Source organism: Anguilla rostrata, chromosome 5 (genome assembly GCF_018555375.3).
Source record: "Anguilla rostrata isolate EN2019 chromosome 5, ASM1855537v3, whole genome shotgun sequence".
NCBI lineage: Eukaryota > Metazoa > Chordata > Actinopteri > Anguilliformes > Anguillidae > Anguilla > Anguilla rostrata.
The window spans coordinates 58,020,861-58,044,088 of NC_057937.1; the positions used below are offsets into that span (position 1 = coordinate 58,020,861).

General features: G+C 44.7%; 1 protein-coding gene across 4 annotated transcripts in view; it reads right to left on the reverse strand.

Moving 5' to 3' along the window:
- The window catches only part of LOC135255761 (zinc finger protein 536-like), a 169,706-nt gene that overhangs the window by 120,571 nt on the left and 25,907 nt on the right, over positions 1-23,228 (reverse strand). For 2 of the 4 annotated variants that reach the window (XM_064337334.1, XM_064337335.1), the window contains exon 2: positions 16,561-16,588. The exons of the other annotated variants lie outside the window; for them this stretch is intronic. The gene's annotated coding sequence lies outside the window, so the exon portion shown is untranslated. The remainder of the gene's footprint in view (positions 1-16,560; positions 16,589-23,228) is intronic. 4 annotated transcript variants of the gene reach the window in all.

The following is a 23,228-nucleotide window of genomic DNA, read 5'->3' on the forward strand; positions in this document are numbered from 1 at the left end:
ACTCTCCTGTGCTGAAACCTCCACCACAAGGGACATTCAATAAAAAAAATAATGTTTTTGAAAACATGTTTTTGCACTGCAACGTAACCATGTCATCTATGACACTTGTCTTATGTCAAAAAAATGTTTAGAAAATTTATTTTATTTTTTTTCTGCAGGGGTCTCAGGATTTAATACAGGAACATCCAGCTGTTTCTTTTAGCCGGAAGATTAAATATAACGTTTTTACCGATATAAAGTTTTTTTTTATGTTTCACCCCCCAATCCAGAGTACTTGTACTTGATGTCTAAAACACATCACCTGCATAAATAATATTACGCATCTCATGATACATACGCGTGTTGTTCTCAGATCTTTTTTTTTTTGTTGGTGTTGATCATTTCTTCTGATAGGACACAATGTTAAAATGTGCCCACACCACAGCCCTGGTGCGCGCACGCACTTCCTGATCGCGATCAGTTACAATGGCGATAAAGGAGCAGACGTCAGCGTGGTGCCGGCTGCCAGGGAGGGTAAACAAAAAGCCGATGGCGGCCAGTCTCCCGTCCGATGGCGGTAAAGACGCGGCCCGACAGACAGCCGCTGACAGTAAGCCCGGGCGGCAGCGTAGTGTAGTGGGTAAGGAGTTGGTCTTGTAACCGAAAGGTCGCAGGTTCGATTCCCGGGTAGGACGCCGCCGTTGTACCCTTGAGCAAGGCACTTAACCTGCACTGCTTCAGTTTATATACAGCTGTATAAATGGATGCAATGTGAATGCTATGTAAAAAGTTGGATGAGAGAGTCTGCTAAATGCCTGTGATGTAATGTGATGGCTATTAAAGGGGTCAGCGCCCCGGAGACAGGGCGGATTCCACACCCTGGTCGGGTTTGAGCGAAGATGGAGATGAGAGGAGGGCATCCAAACACAAACCACGCCCCACCCCCTCCTTTCCCCTCCACACAGCCCCCTCTAACAGACTCCCTCACCCTCCCGCCCTCTCCCTCCCCGTCCCCTTGCCCCCCCCCCGCCCCGCCCCGTGTGGAGGATCAACCAGAGAACCCCAGCTGTCATGCCGTACACAAGACACGCCTCCAAAGACCTCCAGCGCATCGCGGTGAGCTGGCTCTGAATGAGCCGGCGTGTCATTGGCTCTAAAGATCGCAGCATCAGTGAGCCGGCGTGTCATTGGCTCTAAAGATCACAGCATCACAGTGTGCGACTTCAGCCAGTAAAATTCACCGCTGGTGACAGACAGATCCGGACTGACAGTTTGAAGGTTTGAAATAACTGTAACCTGTCTGAGGGTGGCTGTATTTTCAATGTAAAAAAATGACTCTGGCAAAGGAACCAGAGTTACATCATCACCCATGGCCTTTCTGTGTGTGGTATGGACCGAGAAGGCCCTGGTTTTGAAATGCAATCACACAAACTGCGAGAGGCAGTTATCTTCGTGTGCCTCTTTACTCCTCTATAGGACCCAGAGATATTTTTCAAGGTTTTAAAACCATGAAGACACTTTGCCATGCTGGGAAAATGTCATTGAAGATATCTGTGAAGATGTTACAAGTTTATTTTAAAGGTCAGTGTGTAACCGCAGTTTCAGTGGGAAAAGTCTGCCTCACGTGGATATGAGGAATGTTGAACTTGATGCGTAGTGCATCTGAACGTTTGTGTGTGTGTGTGTGTGTGTGTGTCTGTGCATGCATGAGTTTGTGTGGGCATGTGATGTACATGCATGTTGGGGTGTGTTGTGTGTGTGTGTGTGTGTTAGTGTGAGTGTCTGATGTGTTGAGTACAGCTGATAACGCCTATTCCGGTCTCTCTGCCAATAGACGATTGGGCCATCAGGTGGGGGCTGGATCCGCTTATCTCCCCCCTCGGTCAGATCACAGCGAATTGCTGGGCCTGAGCGTTGCGAAAGGTCGTTCCGCACAGGAAACCAGGCTGTCTCCTCACGACGGACCATCCCGTCTGGATCTCATCCCCTCCCCTTACCCGATCACATCCACAACCCCCAGAATCCAGATCGCGGTCCAAACCACCAACACCCTCCCGGCGCCCACTCACTCCTTTCTCAGCCCCCACTCGCGATACACTCGATCCCTCCCCCTCACCACGCCACCCTCACCCCCTTGCTTACATGTCAATGCACCCACCTCCTGCACTGCCCCTACATCCCAACGGCACCTCACAGAGGACAGTGTTGGCAACACTTACCCCTCAGTCACATCCGCTGTCCGGGTCTCCAAAAGAGCATGATCTCACTGCTTATCTTGGAGGGGGACATTTCAACATCCATTTGTGATTGACGGGGCCAATTTTCATCAATGATCCGTTTAAACGCTTAAAAAATTATCCTCTGAAAAGGACTGTAATTTTTGGCCTTTTTAAAAACATCTGAGCCGTGAATTTGAATGAGCCGGCAGCCTGGATCCAATCAACATATTTCCTTCGGTTTGACTCACAAACGTTGTTTTTCTCCTTTTTTTTTCCTCTCTCCTTCTTCACAAACAGATTTGGTGAGTTCATCTCGGTGACTGTCAAAGTCGTAAGTCAAAAGCTAAAGAGGACAAATGGTGATTGGATCCAGGCTGGCATTGGTCACAGGCCCCATTTTCAGAAACGGCGGAAACTTCCGGAATAAAATGGGGCGGGAGCACATTCTCCCCCACGCCATTGGTCAGAAAACTAAAGCTATGAGTGGGTTAGCATAACATAAGACACCTGCAGTGACAGTACAAGACAAGACCCTCCTGAGATCTAACAGAAAAAAAGTATTTAATTGTGCCTTGGATATCATGCCTTGGATGTTTATGAATTAAGTTAGGAAAATGGCGAGCATTGTTGGGTTGAGTGGCCTGTTCTCGCCATTATGTTACGTTATTTATAAAATGAAAATATTTTCAAAAAAATGAATTGTCAGGTCTTAGAAGGGTAAAAACCCAGGGAAAGTGCTTGGCTGTTCTACACTGAAAGTCAGCTTGGTAAAAAAGCCAGGTGACTTTGTTTGGGCTTGGCGATAACAACTAAACACCTGCCCAGGGACTCATTTCCAAGCACAAAACTACCTTTTCTTCCCCTTCTCATAAAGCAATAAATTATTTTTGAAAAACTGCGCTCATTAAATGTCAATTAAAGACACAGGTGAGCCTCCATTGAGCAGCCCGAAGTGAATGTTAAACAGCGATTTTCGGCAGTTTGTGGAAGAAAAAAAAATTCCAGTAAAAGAAACGGTAAAATTTTTTTCCCAAAAGCACATCGATGCACTTCCTGAACTACCAGGGAACATTGAAACAATAACTTATACGGTGGCACTAAATGATCACCGCAGTAAAATTAATGAACTCGATCCTGACGTAGGAGGTTCATAAATGATCTTCTCCCGCGAAGTGTCTTCTGAGTGACGCGTCAAAAGCCTTGTTGCGTACCGAACCCAGTCAATCGCTTCCACCTCCCGCGACATAAAACACCTCTGATGGCATTTTCATTTCTGCGCGGGACGCTTTGTGTTATCAGCCACATTTCCCCCCCCCCCCCCCCACACACCCCCCACCCTACACAAACCGACGGCGGTTCGGAGGTAGCCGTACAGTACATTCGGTAACCGTTAATATCGCGTACTCAAACACCGAGAGCAGAGCGCGGGGAGCAGGGGTGGGGGGGGGAACCCATCGCCGGACAAAAGCGCCGAGGTCGAACTATCATCGCCTCCCCCCCCTCGGCTGAAACGGAGCGCGCGAGGGGGGGGGGGGGGATAATGAGATTTTTTTTTTATTTTTTCCGGTTCAGCGGCCCTGGTCCTCCCTGTGCGCAGCGCCGCGATGACATGGCCGCTTTACCACCCCCCCCCCCACCCCGGCCCCATTACCAGCGCTCTCTCTCTCCGGCCCGGGATAACAATGAGTCCACAGTCGCCAGGGCCGCTAATTGTATGCGTTTAGTCACGCAAACCCGCCGAAAGAAAAAAAAAAAGAAAAAGAGCGTGGGTCGGGAGAACGGCTAGTTAGCCAATGACATCATTTAGCTTTTCCAGTTGACTCAATGGAGCCATTACAAATTCACCCCGGCGGTACCGGCACTGAAAGAGGCTACAGAGGCGAGAAAAAAAAAACTCCTACGGTAAAACTAGTTCACGTCCACAATGTCCTTTTTTGTTTTGTTTCGAGGGGAGGGGGAGGCTCCCTTTGAGAAGGGAAAGAGGACAGAAAAAGGCGTCAAGGTCCAGCTGGTGCAGTTCTAAGTCAAAAAGGCACCCGTTCTTCCGATAGCGTGCGCCACTTAATGTGAGTGTTTTTAGGGAGAGGGGAGAGGGGCGGGGTGTGCGGCGGGGTCGGGGGGGGGGGGGGCGAGGGTTGGGGGATTGTGTCGTGTTTGCCGGTGGTTTAGAGCTGATGAGCTTTGAGTTAGTGTGTGCCTGACTGCCTGACTTGTTCAGTATGAAGAAGCTGGGGATGGGTGCCCAGCCAGCCAGACACGTCTGCTCATGAGAAATCAATCACCATCGAGGTTCACTTTCAGAAAGAGGAGAGGGAGAGACAGAGAGAGAGACAGAGGGAAAGAGGAGAGTGAGAGAGAGAGAGAGAGAAAGAGAGAGACAGAGAGAGAGGGAGAGATAGTTAGAGATAGATAGAGAGAGAAAGAGAGAGAGATAGTTAGAGATAGATAGACGGAGAGAGAGAGAGAGAGAGAGAGAGAGAGAGAGAGAGAGAGAGAGAGCCCCCGTTTAAGGACACACTGAAAGAATGGCACACAATGCCCCCACCCCACCCCACCTCGCCCTCACTCCACCAACCTCGAAATATTCCAGTAGCCATGCTACGACATCACAGTGCTGTGAGACTGGCACTCAAGTCGGGACCAAGGTCACCCCGCTACCCGATTCGTCTCTTTCCGTCAGCCCAGAGGTCCGATTCGCCCGTTTGGGGGGTTTGCGTCAAGCTCAAGCTCAGGCTTACCCAGGCTCAATATCCCGCTGACAGGATTTCACATATTTACAGGCAAACAAATCTTCCTCCCTTTTCAAAAGATTTCCTTTTGTCTTTCAGAATTATCGATGCCTTGGGATTAAGGGGGGGGGGGAACCGAAAAAAAAGGACAGAATTCACGGCACCTTCTGTAAACGTAAGCCCCAGCGCGCGCGGCTGGGGGAGAGGAGAGGAGAGGAGAGGAGAGGAGAGGAGAGGAGAGGAGAGGAGAGGAGAGGAGGATGAAGGGCTTCGCGCTGAAGAGAGACTCCCCCTCTCAGCCTGGCAGCTGCGTGGGAAACGCCAGCGGAGCGCCGTGCTGAGGCAGCAGAACGCTGTAGCGCTCGACAAACAGCCGTCTGCGCCCGTGCCCAATAACCAGACCCCGACGAAATGTGACCTACATACCAAGAGAACAAGAATTTTTTTATTATATGAAGCGGGGGGATGGGGGATGGGGGATGGGGGGTGGGGGGGGGGTGGCAAACAGTCTTCATTCATCTGACGTAATTAAGTAGTGACTGTTCCTTTTTTTTTTTCCCGTGCCCCCTGCCCTTCAGACAGAGAAAGTATAATGTGGCAGAACATATTGTGCACTGGTTACAAATTCCATCATCTTTTTCTCTCTCTTTTCATTTTTTTTTTTTTTTTTTTACCATTGTCTCTTTTTCATAAATAACTAATGAGTCACGAGGGTTTTTTTTGGCGTGTCTTTCATAAGGGGCTGTGACACATTTTAACAGCCCTCGCATTCTATCAAGCAGAGGAAACGGAATCAGTCAGTGGAAGCTGAGCAAGCCACCGCGCCTCCCCCCCCCCCCAAACCGACCCCCCCCAACCCGTGCCCCCTTCGTCTGTTAAACTCACCACATCAGACCGGTTTCCCGGGAGAGGAGAGGGGAATTGTCTGCTTCGTTTGTTTTGCGCTCGTTGCTTCGTTCGTTCGTTCGGCCGGGCTGACCCCAGTCAACCTCTCCTCCCACAGAGGAGGCTGAGTTAGAATAAACTCCAGCCATGCAAGCCATCAGGTGAATCACTCCCCAGAGGCATCATGGGAGATTAGAGAAGACACCAGCAGCAAAGCGGACCGGATTCAAACCAATCGCGATCCTGCTTTGTCCCTAACTTTGAGTAGCAGATTCAAGCCATTTTAAGTGCTGTCAGTAATCGCCAGTGTGATAAAACTGTGTGGCCTAAGGGTTCATCCCATTTAAGGACCAGCACATTGTGTAGATAAGGGGTCTCAAACGCCAGTTTTTTAGAGTGTCCCACCGTCCCCAGGTTTTTGAGGTTTTCTTCCAATCAGCAGCCAGTGTAGGCATTTGGGAGCAAGGCTTGTGGACTCTTTAGCCAAGCAGTACCTTCAATCAAGCATCCAAGTGGTGAAAGATGCCAAAAATCAGCAGACGCTGGATCTGAGTTTGAGAGCCCAGGTCCAGTTCGTCTTCAAACTAGGGTCCCGCAGGGCCAAGTGCTCCACAAAATTACTCGTGTTACACCAAGGTGAAACATCCCATTAAAGGCTGAATGGAGAACAAGAGCACAGGAGCAGCAGGCTGATTGTGCAAGTTACACAGAATACAGATCCCCAAAATCTGTGATCTCCATAAACAATGGAGGATACCGCAGCTAGGGGGCTGGTCCGTACTCCTTGAGTATCCCAAACTGAGGAGTTAAATTATAGAACAGACCAGAAAAAGGAAAAGAGTGGTTTAAAAGTCTGCCATTGCTTCAACAGTCTATACATATCCACCTACAGCAATAACCCCAAGCCCAACAAGCTATCCATTCCTTTGAAATCCTTGCCCGTCTTTATTCCAAGTAGAATGCAAAAGCGAGTTCAGCTATGTGTATTGTCCTGCTTGAAAAATATTGAATACTGAAAATGAACTTGAGGTGAAAAAATAAATAAATCTTTAAGTTACACTGCAACAAATGTCAATCAATGTTTTTGTACAAAGTCTACAGATGTACAAAGTATAAAATGTGTAAAATATACAAATGTATGAAAAGAAAGTTTGCACAGTTAAAATGTGTTTCCTTTGTAAATACAGTTTAATAAGAGAGTGGACTGAATTCGCTTAGAATAAAAGTCAACTGCAAAGGCAGATAAAGACACTGCGCTCTGCTCCATGATCTTAATCATTTTCCTACTAAAAAAACGGTCAAGGACAAATCAGGCTTCGGGTAGCTTTTCATTTCTGCAAAATGCAATTTCATAAAACAAAAAAAACAACAACAACAAAAAAAAAACAGGAAGTAGGAGGAAGCGTGCGGATCGATTAGCGCACGGCCTGGAGCCATCTTAATCGAATTCTGGCCTCCAGCTGTTGCTCATTTTTCGGTAGACGGTAGGTGTCTCAGCGGCTTCAACGAACGTGGCCCGAATTTTTGCGAGCCGAACCGCTGTCGAAGGCAGCGACGAGGGACGAGGGATGAACTGCCACTGTTTAAAAAAACCCGGGATTAGGAAAAAAATCTGCGGGTAAAACCCAAAAAGGTTACGGCGCTTTTCTCATGCAAATGCGCGTCGCGGACAGCCGGGAGCCCACTGTCGCATCGAGGTTTTTTTTAAAACGTCTGTTTCCCGGGGAGTACAGTGAAGTTCCGGGAGCTATTTCCCCCCGCTGACGTGCGATTTAGTGAGATTCTATTTTTAACCGACAAAATTCGGGCCTCGGTGTGAAGGCCCAGCCCTCCGTTCAGCTTCCTGTCCGGCTCGTTCGTAAAACTGAAAACAAAACCCAGCGCGTCCTTTTGTTATTTATTTATTTTTCGCTCTTTCGGTTCAAGTGCCCTGGTTGGTGGTTAGTTTCTTGGGTGGTTTCTTTTTCTTTTTTTTCTCACAGCCCAAATCACTATTGAACAATGTAGTCACTATTTAAAAAAAAAAATAAATAAATAAATTAGCAGGATTAAAATGACCGCACAAGTGAAATGTAAAGTTTCTGAAGTACACAATGGCCGTCTTTTTTTCAGACATGCTGCTCGGCCTCAGGAAGGGAATTGTCTCTCGACAAAAGCCGGCCCACTTTGACAATAGCCACCTTTCAGCCTCGGAGAGCAGAAGCCTTTAGAGTCGCGGAGGGAAACTTGTTTCACACATCAGTCAAAGCGCACGGGCCTCAAAGACACACATAACAACATAAAAACTCTCCTTTACACCACACCGTGTACCTAGAAATGCAGCTAGGCACCGCTATTGTTGCGCAGGATTATAGTTTATTATATCTGTATATGTGCGTGTGCATGCGTGTGTGTGTGTGTGTGTGTGTGCGCATGCGCACGCATGTGTGTGTGTGTGTGCGTAGAGAAGAATGCCTTACATTAGGTCAGGCACAGAAATGATAAATAGGAATCATTTTTCCAAGATAAAGTCGCTTCTTTTTCTCTGGGGCAAGCAGTTCATACAAAAAGCATTTGTTAAACAATTATTGCAAGTTGTTCTTCCCACAGTCACCCATCACACATTAAAGTGATCATATTAAGACTCAAAGGACAGTTTGAAGTAAAACTGCTTGCCGTTGAAGAGGACTGGAACACACATGTATTTATATCTACAATACCACTTGATAGTCTAGCCCTGCTGCATATTCCATACGTATAAATTTACACAATTACTGTGTATGCCTATGTGCACATGCATGCGTGCATATTTTGTGTATGGTAATGCCATCTTTCATTGTTGTCGACTGTCAAATCACAGATATCAAATGGAGTTCTGGTAGGGAAATTTCTGAAAGTACTTTCAAGGAGAGAACATGTCCCTAATGACCAAAATGAAGACAGACAATGGCTCAAAAGTGTTTCTTCTGTTTTTCCTTCTTTTTTATTTTGGCATTGTGCTGCAGATCTGTCTTCCATCGCTCTATAGAAGCTGACAGGGAACCATCAAAACACCTGCTTCTTTTCCCCTTTACAGCTGTGAAACAAATGAAAATGAACATTTTGAGGACTCAAGGTCAGTCCTGCCAAAGAGTCCTCTAAGCGTGTTCGCTATTTGCACGAGCGATATAGCCATGTAGTTGTGTCGTGGTCGTTTTTGATGTTGCTTTTGTTGTCATTACTGGATATTTACTAAATTCACTTCACTGAAAAGAATCGTAATTCACATCTCATCTAACCATCAGCAGATGGAAATTGCTTTTAAACTTTTCAATGAGGCACATGCTGTGTCTTAAATAGACAAATATTGCGTTCACTTCAGCGCAGAGAAATAATCATAAGGTGACACGACCATGTGTTCAATTACTCTAGAATAAACAAAACACGTGTAATGTAATGCAATATGATGTTGTCTCTCGGTTCAGGGGTATGTTTTCTTTATCACAAGCTGCAACGTTTTCAATTTGGGTTTTGCCAGTATAGGACTGGGGGGCAGAGGTGGAAATTATCAAAAGGGTCAATTCAGCACAAATATCAAGAAGTGTTTCTTTAATACCAAGAGGCACCAGGGTGGGGGGCAACTAGCCAGGGCATGTATAAGGGCCAGAGACCCCCAGGCTGTTCAAGTCCAGGCATGAAGCACTGCTGGTTACTCTAGTCTGTAATTGTGGGAACTAGATACTCTCTAGTCTGTAGGTAAATGGTGGGAACTAGATACTCTCTAGTCTGTAGGTAAATGGTGGGAACTAGATACTCTCTGGTCTGTAGGTAAATGGTGGGAACTAGATACTCTCTAGTCTGTAGGTAAATGGTGAGCACTAGATACTCCCTAGTCTGTAGGTAAATGGTGAGCACTAGATACTCTCTAGTCTGTAGGTAAATGGTGAGCACTAGATACTCTCTAGCCTGTAGGTAAATGGAGAGCATTAGATACTCCCTAGCTTATTGTTAAATGGTGAGTGTAGACAGATTGACTGGCCTGTTCTTGTCATTATGTGCACTGGTGTTCTTGCATTCGATATGTCAAATGCTACAGTGAGGGTGGCTACAAAAGCTCATTGCCGACTGTATGAAGCACATCACATATCCCGCCAGCTTCCCGGCACGTTCTCAGCAGCACAACCGAAATCCACCGGGAGGGACCGCATCGGCAGATTAAGGCGAGTGTTAAATTGCCTCAAAGTTTTACCCTAACACCCCAACTTCAGGCCTGTGCCACATGCTGCACCACCTTCCCACCCCCGATCGAATTATGACACGTCCTCGCCTGACGTCAACCCCCCCCCCCCCCCCATACCCCCCCACACCCCCCTCTGGAGCTACAAAAAGAAAAAAGGGGAAGATTTTCACACCCTTGCACCGGGGTGTCAGAATTACAGGCCCTGCTTGATTTTTAATATAAATAGATATAAATCTGTTTTATACCTCCTCTAGTTCTTCATCCAGACACTCAGCAAAGGGACAGATCGGTTTCATCCGAATCTCCACCTCAGATTTTTGGCAGGAAGGCGCCTCTCAGTCAGACAGTTAGATGTGAACAGGTGAAGTAACCCCTGTGGGACGGGTTTGCAGCCCGACGGGCACATCTCCTGATCCTGAGCAAGACTCTGATTGGCCGGTTAGAGTAAGAGGCCCGAGGAGAGATAGCGCGGTGTAACTTTAAGAAGCTGACCCAACTCTGCCACCGTGGCACTTGGGAGATTAAAGAGGAATTATCTCTCTTATGCCCAAGCAGGTCCCTTTATAGTTCAGCCGCTGCGTACTGGGAGACTGATGCAGCAGGGCATCTGCATTCATCAGCGTCATCATCATCATCATCACCACCACCATCATCAAATCATCATCGTCATCATTACCATCTTCATCACATCACTATCACCAGCATCACATCGTCACCAGCTTCACATCATCACCATCACTATCATTACCATCATCATCACATCATCACCATCATTACCATCTTCATCACCACCACCATCATAATCAGCACAATCCCAAAGACTGCTACTGTCTTGTATCCCCCCCTTGCCTCTCCTGCATTTTCTCTCTATCTCTCACCTCTCTGTCACTCTTTTTTTATCACACTCCTCTCTTTCTCTCTGTCTGTCTCTCTTTCTCGCACCCCTCTCTGTGTTTTTCTCACTCTTTCCCTCCCTCAATCTATTTATCTCCTCTCAAATTCTCACTCTGGGTCAGTACTGTAAAGAAGGTGCTCACCATCCACAACCCCCCCCCCCCCACACACACACACACACACACACACACACAGACACACCATAGAGTTTCCCTGGTGATTAGAGGAAGTTGGAGAGGTGAAGGTGAGTACCCCATAATCTGCTTGACACTAACCCTATAACCCTCTCTAGTACCCCCTCTTAACCTCAAACCCCTAGAGAAGCAGCCCCCCCCCGTCCCCCGTCCCCCCGTCCCTCCCTCAAGGCAAACCCTACTACAAAAACAGACCAAGGACTGCCTGACCAGTCAATTCCGCACCAGTGTCAGGTCCACCATTTTAAAACCTCCCGCTGCTCCAGACATGCAGGAGAGCTTCAACCCTCCCACCGAAAACACCGCCCACGCCCGCACGTACACTCCTCCACCGACCCAGGGCCCAGGAACCTCTCGGCCTTCACGTCACAACACCGCCATTATTTACTCCTTTCTGACATGTTCCCCGCAGACTTAAATCAGAAACGATCAAACGCAAACAAGCTAGCCCAGCGCGGCCCTATTTTTCTCTTTTTTTTCCAGGCTAATTTCTGTTTGTTTAGCGAGTTTCTGTTTACGGAATCTTCTTTTTTTTTTACGGAATCCGCGCGTTTACACGGTTACTCGGAAAAGAGCGGAGATATTTGATCCTGGCCTATCAGAGCCACCGCAGCGATCCTAAAACCCAGAACGTTCTGGAAGGCGCGGCGGTCTCTGGAAACGGGCCACGCGGAACTTGTTGAGATGCACTGAAGTTCCCCTCGCAGCGTTTGGGTTTGACACAGTCATCTTGTCGGAAAAAAAAAAATTTAGGAAGTTTTTAAAAACCCGCCTTATTCCCATCCTATTCTCTGAAGCCCTCTGTTACCCGTAGTGTGGTTAAGGACTCCGGGAGGAGGCAAAAAAAAGAATGGCGGGTTTTGATTGGTGGAGACGACAGCCGCCCCCCCCACTGTGGTTTGACACTGGGGTTCCCTCCCCATAATCCTCTGCAGTTCCCTGGGGAAACTGAGACAGTATCAGATATCGTTGCGGTTGTTACCGCCATCTGAAGTCAATTTGACTTCTGCAAGGTGGCCTGTACCGCCAAACTCTCAACAGTGAAATGAGAACCGCACACACACACACCTGCACACACACACACACACACACACACACACATACAGTACACACACGCACATGCACACACCCACACACACACACACACCTGCATACACACACACACACACACACGCACACCTGCACACATACACACAAACAGTACACACACACAAGCACTTGTGCGCACGTGCACATACACACACACACACACATTCTTAAAGCAATTCTAATTGGTGGACACACTTCATGCTCACATATTTACACATACACATGCACACAAGCGCACATTTAAAACAAAATGACTGCACACATACACATGCATATACAGCACACACACACAGACACACAAACACAAACACACACACACACACACACACACACAAACACACACACACACACACACACGCTGAGATTAGTCATGTATAAATAGTTGCTCATGGTTGAAGACACCACCTGTTCAGTCTGGATACAGACAATGACCTGGCACATGATAAGGATGGTTAATATGAAGGCAAACTGGGGGGGGGCAGGGGGGGAGGCTCATTTCATCAGACTGTAACACACCCCCTCTGCACCCTCAAGGGGGGGGACACACACACTCCCCCTCTGCGCCCTCAAGTTCTAATCAGGCAGCTGGCCTCGAGCGGAGCAGACTGAAATCCACGCAGAGGGGAGTTAACGCGTAGCCCCCACGCTGGCAACCCCTCGTCGCGTCACACTCGAGCACATCACTGCTTCGATGATCTCGATTCAACTGCATCCACACATGTTTGGGTGTAAAAATAAGGGGGCGACATAGCTCAGGAGGTAAGACCGATTGTCTGGCAGTCGGAGGGTTGCCGGTTCAAACCCCGCCCCGGGCATGTCGAAGTGTCCCTGAGCAAGACACCTAACCCCTAACCACTAACTGCTCTGGCAAATGAGAGGCATCAAAAAAAAAAAAAAAAAAAAGAAAAAAAAAACGGCAGCCAGGGGCTGTGCTCCCGTTATGGAGAGACAGAGCCACGGTGGCAGTGTATAACACAATGGAATCAAGTAAATAATCAGTACAAAATAAATAAAAAAACACAATATCATATAAGGGTATGAGAGGACAGTCTATAGGCGATGGCTGAAGAACACACAGGGACAGTACTGGAAAGCAGACTCTCTAACACCCTGTAAGGTCATCCTGAATTTCTCAACACTCAGTACTGTATGTAATGTATAAGCAAATATTGTTGTACTTATCGGTGATGCTATCATGGCCAGATCACCCTGGCCTTTCTCTTGGTAAAATAAAGCGCAAATAAATTAGTGAATAAATAAATAAATAAAAGCTGTGTGAATCAACAACATGTCCGTTGCATAAGACATAAGTCAATGAGAGCCATCTGCTAAATTAAAAAAATAATAACAGTTAATAAGGAGCAAGGTCACAGGTCACAAAAACTATCCAAATATACTACGCAAATAAACGTAGCAAGCAGACAAACAAATAGTTCACGAAACACAGCTGTCTAGGAATATTGTTTGAGCTCATTTCTCAGAAATACACACATACATTGCGAGGACTTCTCTGCCCTGACTTTCAGAGTCACGATGGAGACACATCAAAGGCAGACACGGTCTGCTTGCCACGGCAACACGCAAACAGCAATAAAGACGGCTCTTCTAGGCCGAGCCGTCTCAACACTGCGATACGGCAGCACAGGTAATGACCCCGGGTATCCCAGCATGCACTTCACCCCTATAATCACATCAACAAATGCATTAAAATCAAGTGCGTTAAAAAAACTGTAAAAAAAATTCTCCTGAGGAAAAACTACAATATTTTCTTTCGAATAATTTTCTTTATTTATTTATTTTGTTTTATTTAATGTAAAAAGCAGTGGGTTTGATGGAGCTGAGCAGGGCAGTTGTACACGTTTTACGGAAGGAAATATGACGGTGCGGCAGGCTATTATTAGCCCACGTTAATCACTGCAGTGCCGACGGCGCTGACAGTGGCCCAGAGACGGATTGAAAACATTGCTAATGGATATAAATTACCCATTGTGTGATAAAAGGATTTTTTTTTTTTCTCCCTAAGAGGGTAGAGGAATGAAATACTACTGCAAGGGCCCATGGATAAGCCAACGAAACGATGCCGGTTATCCTACCGAAATGAAACTCCTCATCGGATCAAATTGGGGGAAAAAAAAAGAACAAGCCTTATGGTAAAAAAAAAAAGATGTGTAAATGTTGTCAGATTATTAGTCTGATTACCAATGAAATTAGTCAGGGGGGGGCAAAAGGGGTGTGAGGGGAGCGTCATCGGGGAACAGGTCACGTCTCTCTCATTTCGACATCAGTCGCCAACTTGTTTAGCAAACAACAGATCGATAATTTTTTAGCAAATCCAATTCCATCCTCTGCGCTAATGGGGCAGTCCATCACCTTTTGATGGTAAATTGATCTGTCCACCTATGATATGGTAAATAAAGCACACCAATTACAACATACCAATCTTCTATGTGCGAGACTCTGCCATGTTTTTTAAAAAAATCTGTTTTGGTAGAAGAAATGCATTGGTGAGTCAAAAACGCATGTTCTGAATGCAGGACACAGCAGGCAAGATACTGTATCTTCACCACAACCACAACTTGGAACAATAATTTTACCCTTCCAACAGTGGAGGGAATCGATGCAGTGCATTTACATGGAATTAGGTTTGAAGTTTCCCTTTTGACATGATCTGCAATAGACGGATGAGTGAGTAACAGTATCCAGCTTGTATAAGAGGGCCATATGTCCAGGTAATGAGTCCTCTCTGTGCGCAGTCAAGAGCACATTTGTCTGTGTCCTCTTTTTCAGTATCATTCAGTGAAAATCAGCCCACCTATGATTGCAGAAAACATCCTGAAATCACCCAGTACACAGTCCTGATTCTATGGTACAAAACATCCAGAAATCACCAAATCACAGTCCTGATTCTATGGTACAAAACATCCTTGAATCACCCAACCCACAAGTCCTGATTCTATGGTACAAAACATTCCCAAATCACCTCACCCACAGTCCTGCTTCTATGGTACAAAACATCCTCAAATCACATCAGCCACAGTCCTGCTTCTATGGTACACAACATCCTGAAATCACCCAATCCACAGTCTAGATTCTATGGTACAAAACATCATGAAATCACCCAGCCCACAGTACTGTTTCCATGGTACAAAACATCCTCAAAGCACCTAGCCCACAGTCCTGCTTCTAAGGTACACAACATCCTGAAATCACCCAATCCACAGTCTAGATTCTATGGTACAAAACATCATGAAATCACCCAGCCCACAGTACTGTTTCCATGGTACAAAACATCCTCAAAGCACCTATCCCACAGTCCTGCTTCTAAGGTACAAAACATCCCGAAATCGCACAATCCACAGTCCTGATTCCATGATACAAAACATCCTCGAATCACCCAGCCCACAGTCCTGTTTCTATGGTACAAAACATCATGATATCACCCGACCCAGAGTTGCTGTAGCTCATACTAATTCAATACTAATCCTCGATAACCTCAAACTGCACATTAATTGAAGCAACAGTTTGAATACAAGGAGGCTTCCATACTGGAAGCATTGCGCAACAGAGCCTTAATTACAGAATTTAAATTTTGGACAACTTTCGATGTTTCAGTGGGCGAACGCACCCCACGCTCTCAGAAATTAAAAGGCTCTTTGGGGAATCCATTTTAGTTCTTTATGGAACCCTCCATGGTAGGTGTGAAACGTGTGAAAGCTCCCAGATTGAGCCATTTTGCCTACCAACAAACTTTTGAACTGGACAGGACAGGGTTCCTCTATGGAGACACAGAGGAGCCGTTTGGATCCCCATCTTCGAATATATTCGAGTACACGGGACTGCCACACCCCCTGACATCTGCAAATGTTCCCCCGGGGAATCCCTCTCGCTGCTAAGGTAAACGTCGCACCTGTAACAGGTAAGAGCATCGCCTATCGCAGGTAAGAGATAATATAATCGTTCCCCAGCGAGCTCGGCTACCAGCCCGATCTTCCCCTGATGACACAGGCCACACGTACATAAACTTTCAACAGCTCTCCTCAAAAAAGAAGCATTATAAATTCATGTTAATACCCTGGGATCCCATTAACTAGAGTTTTGACTGCTTCCACATTGTGAAAATCTGTGAAGTTCAAAGATATTTCACATCACAGGTATTTTTAGGGTTTTTTTCAAATTTTTTTTTATTCGAGGCTGTTGCACCTCATTTCACTGTATCACATTTGTATTTTTAACGCAAATATTGCTCTTCGCCGTAGGTGTTTCCTTTCAAAATTTTTAATGGATATCCAAAAGATGATATAAAAATGTGAACTGGAACAGTGAAGAGAGGGGTGAGAGAGAGTGTAAAAAACACTGCATTAATGACACTTTACCAGGTTTGTCGTCCTTCTTCAAGAGAAGCTGAAGGGAAATCAAGAGAGATGACAAATCGTTAGCACTGTTTGGGTGTAATGATGGAAAAATCTGCAAGTGACAAGAAACCAAGCAGCAAGAAGAGGTCTCGTCCCCCCCCCCCCCCCAACGTTCAATGCCTAAACAGCTCCTGAATGGTTTTTGAGTACAAATATTTCTATTATATTAGCTGTCTAACTAAAAAAAACTACGCACCTCTCTTTGACATTTCAGATGATGAGGTAATGCATTTAAATATGTAGAATCCACTGCCTATGAAACCCTTCTCTCTGCTTGGGCTATGGAATCAGGCACTTATGCTGGATATGTAACTCCGTACAGGGTTCGGAAGAATTCAGGCAGGGTTTAGGCCGAGTTTTGCGACTGTGCGCTAGTGGCTCCTCTGGCAGACCGGGCACCTGCACCTGCTGTGCACAATGCGCAGTCCTCCAGGGGCAACGGCTGCACGGCTCAGCGGCCACAACCACAGAAGAAGAACCGCACGTGCCCAGTCTCATCAAGCAGAGAACTGAGGATCACGCCCCTCACACACACACACACAATGCCCAAACTTAGTTTAGTGAGCTCTGCTCCCCCCCTAACTACACCACACTGAGACTCTGTCAGACTCCCAGCAGCAGTGAGCATCCGATCGCCCCCGAGCGAAATTTCACACGATGTAATGCATAGCGCCTCCAATGCTAATGCGCTCGTAAAAAAGATGGTCCCCAGCACAAATGTTTAGCACCCTGTAAAGCGAACATGGAAATAAGGGTCGCGCTTTATTGGTGCTTCACAGTTCCGTCATCGGCCCGGAATAATGACACGAACCTTGCCATAAACCCGCGTAAACATTATGGCCAAACTATGATATAGTACTTTACGATAAACTCTATGACACCACGTGGCATCTTATGTAAAGTAGTATAAAAAATCGTTTGGTGTGAGCTGGCTATAATATCCATGAATGCCCATTACAAATTTTTGGATTTGATGCATTATTTAGCATTAATTAAGGCATTATGAATGCTACATCAGACTCATTTCAAGTAAAGAGACACTGAAGTAAGATCATATTGTTCTCTAAGATTCATTATTAGGCTCCACGCGTATTTTGACGTGATGTGGACACACTGCTCTTAAGGATACTTGTTTATCTGTTACGTGTTATGTCATATTCTTTCAGTTTTAGCTCGGTGCTCATTCGATTACTCACTGCTTTCTCTGTCTTTCAGTTCCCGCTGCTGCTGTGATATACATTTAATGTAACGTGCCACCTTTTTTTAAAGCCTTGTGAGTGTCTGGATTTTTTTTTTTTCTCCTCCTTTCAGCTGAAGTATAATGTGCCTTTGAGCAAAGATGTACTGAGAGGAATCCAAAGAGGGCCCCTTTACAATCCATATCCCGGCATTCCCTGTCTGCCGATGCATCATTTGTATTGACGCGGTATTAAATTTCCATAAAGTATCGCGTGTCAAAAAGATGCAAAATGATGGGTCGCAGAGCCCGCCGACCAAATGACTCAATCTCTATGTGGCTCGGCGGCGTTGTTGGTTCATCTCCCAGTAAGCAGTGCGTCAAACGTGACACTGGCTACATTTCAAAACCCCCTTAATCCCCTCCTCCGGTTTTTTTTCGAAGGACTTTGTGAATTTTCGGTACGTTCCCACAATCTCGCCCATGATTCATAGCTGGGGGGAACAAGTTTGCCTCTGTGAGGAATTTAACTGGGTAGTGTGCCGTTCCGCTACTTCCAGAAGGGGCGAAAGCAACGATAGAGTAAGCACCAGTTCGCTCCTTAAAAGAATACAAAAACAGAGCTAATATTTGAAAGCATGTTATAGGCTTTTAGGATTGTGCATGTTCTTGAGCCTTGGAATTGAGTCTAATGCACTTCCCCTGAGGTCTGCGATCTCATTAATGACCACGAAAGCTTACTTACTTCATCAACTGAAACATAAAAACTTTTTTTTTTTCATTCATTTTAAGTGAAAGGCATTATAGACATCATCTTGACACGGGTTCACAAATTTACAGTGGCCCTTATGCGGAGGAAGCCCGAATCTATACTTTATGAACTCAGATGATGAGATATGGCAGCAATGTAGTACAATGGGTAAGGAGCTGGTCTTGTAACCTAAAGGTCGCAGGTTCGATTCCTGGGTAGGACACTGCAGTTGTACCCTAGAGCAAGGTACTTAACCTGCATTGCTTCTTCAGCACATATCCAACTGTATAAATGGACGGTATGTAGAAAGCTGTGTAAGTCGCTCTGAATAAGAGAGCGTCTGCTAAATGCTTGTAATGTGCTGTAATGCACAACGATCCACAGGTCATTTGGTTCATCTCATTCCAAGATTTTTAAACATCTGCTCCTCTTCATGCATTAAGCCTTGGCCTGGGGAATACTGAATGGCGTGTTCTAAAGTGAGTCTGAATGGGACTGGATATGTTGTGCTTTTAAATTATGCACGTATTCGGTTTAGTTTATTCTGGGCATACGGAAGGGGTCGAATCATGGACAGCACAAGGATTTACAGGTGAAACGATCTGCGAACTGCGACGGACGGTCCGGGACCAACACCGGAGACTCGGTCGCATCCTGAGAGCCCGCACGTGCAACATTAACAGCAACAAAAATTCAATTTGGGGATCCTGACGCCATAACCAGAATGACAGCAGAGTTTTTTTTTTTGTTTTTTTCAAACGCCAGAACACCACGCGGTCATTAAGAGCTCTCCTTCCATTACATGGAACCACCAATCATTAGACACCAGAGTGTATACGTAATTAGAAAATCACTTCCTTTGAAATCCTGGCTAAGTAGTTTACACACTGTAATTACAGGGACAAAATCAATTTTTAATCATTTCCCTGATTGGTCTCATCAGCTCTGCGGGAACGGGAGTATCCTGCTTGTTGTGCGAAAGGAACATCTGGGCGAAAACAATTACCCCCTTTGTGTTCCCCACGATTCTGAACCAAGCTGCCAGGGGCACCGAATTCTAGCCATCGCTACTGCCCTTGACCAGTGTACCAGGGCCCCTTCAAACACCAATTATGAATACATAAAATGCTGAATATTTTATGGAAACTTGATATTCCATAATTTTACCTATCTGACCATTTACACATTTTGTCTTTATTCAAAAATATGCAGTATATGTTCTGTTTGAGAACAGAAATTTTGGTAGAAATTAAGGAGCTAAATGTCAATATTCCACCTTGCCTTACTCAAATTTGGGGACCAAAGATAATAGACAATAGATTTTAAATAGTTTATATCCTACAAAAACCTTCATTGCATTAAAAAAAACAGTTTATTTGTACCGATGTGAAACTTTTTCTCATTGAAAACTCAGCAGAAGTCAAATTTGGAAAAAAAATAAATAATAATAATCAGTTAACACATTGATTAAACACAATGTATGCAAATTAGAATTTGTCCTGTTTTTTTCCTGATCAATACAGTTAATTAAAAGATTTGTTTCACTGCATTTCAGAACCCTTTTAAAACTGCCCACCTCAAAAATCATTACACTTTTCCTCCATCTCCATTGAAATGAATTGCTCAGGAAGGGCTATAAATTTCAAAAATCCAATTCTCAGTGAGTACAGGCATAACAGTAATGCATGACAGCAAAAAAAAGACATGTATATCATCAGCCTTACGATAATAGAGCAACACTTTAAATAAAGTTTTCAGGAGAGAACAAAAATCGCATACAAGCTTTCAAGCAGTCCAAGGTCATTAAGCCATTAGACTATATTTTTTAGTCCAATAAAATGCATTTGTTTCTTTTATTTCCATGAAAGTTGTGAGAACGGTGTGTTCTCATGATATCATCACCTTGCAAACGTCTTCAAAATATTTGTAATCTGGATCAATTTACAAAAAAAAGCAGGAAAGTTGCAGATTGAGGGAGGTAAATTGAACTACCACTCAGAAAAACACTGCAATATTTTCTGTTCCTAAGTGACCGATACTGGCCTTTTTTTTACGTTTTGTGTTTTAGTAGTAATGGCAATGTGCAGATCAATAATGGCTTTTCTTAAATAAATAAAAAACATCAATGTTCCCAAAACAGCCTTTAGGAATTTGCTTTGATGGGGGAAAGCTCCGGAAGTACAGACCTTTAAAAAAAACGGGAAGGGAGACATTATTTCGGAAATCTTTTCCTAATTAAACGATTACGAATCCATGAATATAGGGCAGCCTCATTCTTGTTCTAATTGGTCCAATGCTGCACAAGAGCAAGATTTTCCTCCTCACACGTAAATGAAAACAACCAATCAAAAGACTTTACACTCCACTGCCGGACAAGAAAGCACTTCGATTGGTCCAAGGCACCGACGTAACAAAAATAGCTCCACCCATTTTGTGGTTCCCTAAAGAGGACGTCTCTCGTGAATACCAGTCAGTGCATAAACACGTTGGGTTTCCGCGTTTCTCATAACAGAGCTCCCCTGTGTGTTTTACCACTCAGGAGAAAAGGAGAGGGAATGACAAAAAGAGGGAGAGGAGTAAAACTATATGTGAACAGTGGCTAGCCCAGCGGGGCTAGCCATACGAGCCCTTCAAAATGGATGATAAAATGAGAAACGGTGCTGGCATTATCACTGCCAGCTGTCCTCCAAATAACAAAGGCAGCACATGCTAATATGCTAATATGCTCTTCCAGCAAAGAGCATATTATTATGTGAATGCTAGTCGCTGGACTGGTATTTAGCCTGGTGATTTCCATTTGAGTATTTATTTTTTGCACTAGGCTGAATGGTTACGTCGCAGTGCCAGATGCCCAGAAAGGCCATTTCAGACATCCGATTATGTTTGTAAGGTGAAGCGATTTTTAATTTTTATTTTATTTTACTGTTTGTCCTTCAGAATGCCCTCATACTTTGTAGTGGTGCTAAGCGTAATAGTTTAATATGGAGGAGGAAAAAAAGGTTAAGCACCATCTGCTTGTCTGTGGATTTTCAGTAATCACTCTTGGCTGATTACACTGATGACTATATGAACCTCTTAAATAATTATCCTGCCATGGAACAATGTTATATATAAATAAATAATTATAAATCATTCTTATCATTAGAAGCTGCAGCCACCGTATGCCAACAACACAGCTGACACAAAACGTTCGCACAATGTCGCTGCCGTGCGGCGGCAACGTTGGAACGCTGAAAAAATGTCCCAGCAACGTTCCGAGAACGTTTTGTGCTAGCTCGGAAAATGGCGCTGCAAATGCAGACTCCCTGTTATTTTCAGCTGTGATGCTTATTTCTTGTTAGTAATGGAAATATGCAACAGGAAGGGCTCGAAATCGCACAAGATCCCCACTGTGGAAGTGAGAATCAAAACCACTCGCAAAAAAAAAAAAATAATAATAATAATTCCTCGAAAAACAGCCTTGATGTGCTTGAAGCGACATGCCTGGATGTGAAAAATGTTTAAAATAAATAAATACAGGAAATTAGATTCCATTTCAGATTTCAGGATAAACTCGCCGCTACAAAAATTCTAAAATTGAATCATAAGTAATATGTTGTTTTAATCTGTGTTTGGCATCTGCTTTTGTCACAGTAACGGATACACTGAGAGAGACGGACTCTGTGAGTACAGAAGGAGAATGCAAGGAAGACCACATATTTCATATTTTGACCACAGCCCATACTGGGAGCTGACCACATACAGGGAAGGTGTGGGAACTGTAGGGCTGTGGTCTATCGCTGGTTTATCCTTCAGTTCCACAAGCACATATAATTGCTTGGTAGGCGGCAGTGTAGTATAATGGGTAAGAGGCTGGTCTTGTAACATAAAGGTCACGGGTTCGATTCCCCGGTAGGACACTTGCCATTGTAACTCTTGAGCAAGGTACTTAACCTGCATTGCTTCTGTATATATCCAGCTGTATAAATGGATACAATGTAAAAAAAAATTATATGTAAAAAGTGGTGTAAGTCGCTCTGGATAAGAGCGTCTGCTAAATGCCTGTAATGCGATGTAATGTAATGCTTGGCGCTACGTTCATGCTATAGAAATCATGAGTTCCGTAGGCTGGGTGGTTCAGCCCTGTTTCTCAAAGTGTGTTTCTAAACCTGCGTGTTTCTCGTCGCTCCTGTGAAATGTACCGTACGGGCCTCTTTAATGTTAGCCTCGCAAGAGTGTTTCCCAAAATAAATAAATATATAAAATGAATTAATAAATAACGTGTTCCTGTGTGAGCATGCCCTCAGGATGAGCATGTGTTTGTGTGGGATCTGATATGATTCATATCACTGTGTGTATTTCATAAGTCTAACCACATGCTTGAGAAGCCAGCGTGCACTATGACGGAGTTAACCTTGCATATGTGCAAAATTGTTTTTTAAATTTTTTTTTAATCACAAACATGATTAAATGGAGAATTGCAGGATATATTTTTCCCGTGATTTTGAAATGAGAGATTAAATCATACATTGTTCTAAATAAAATTAATGAATAACATTTTCTACTCTGAATTTAGACGCTTGCCTGTGCTTTGAAAGAACTAAGTAACAAATCTATACTTTCTAAACAAGAAAACTGGGCATTCTAAAAATAGACACAGCAACACCCAGAGAATGTCTTTCTAAAATCGAACGTGCTCAAAATGAAGCCAGCAAATAATTA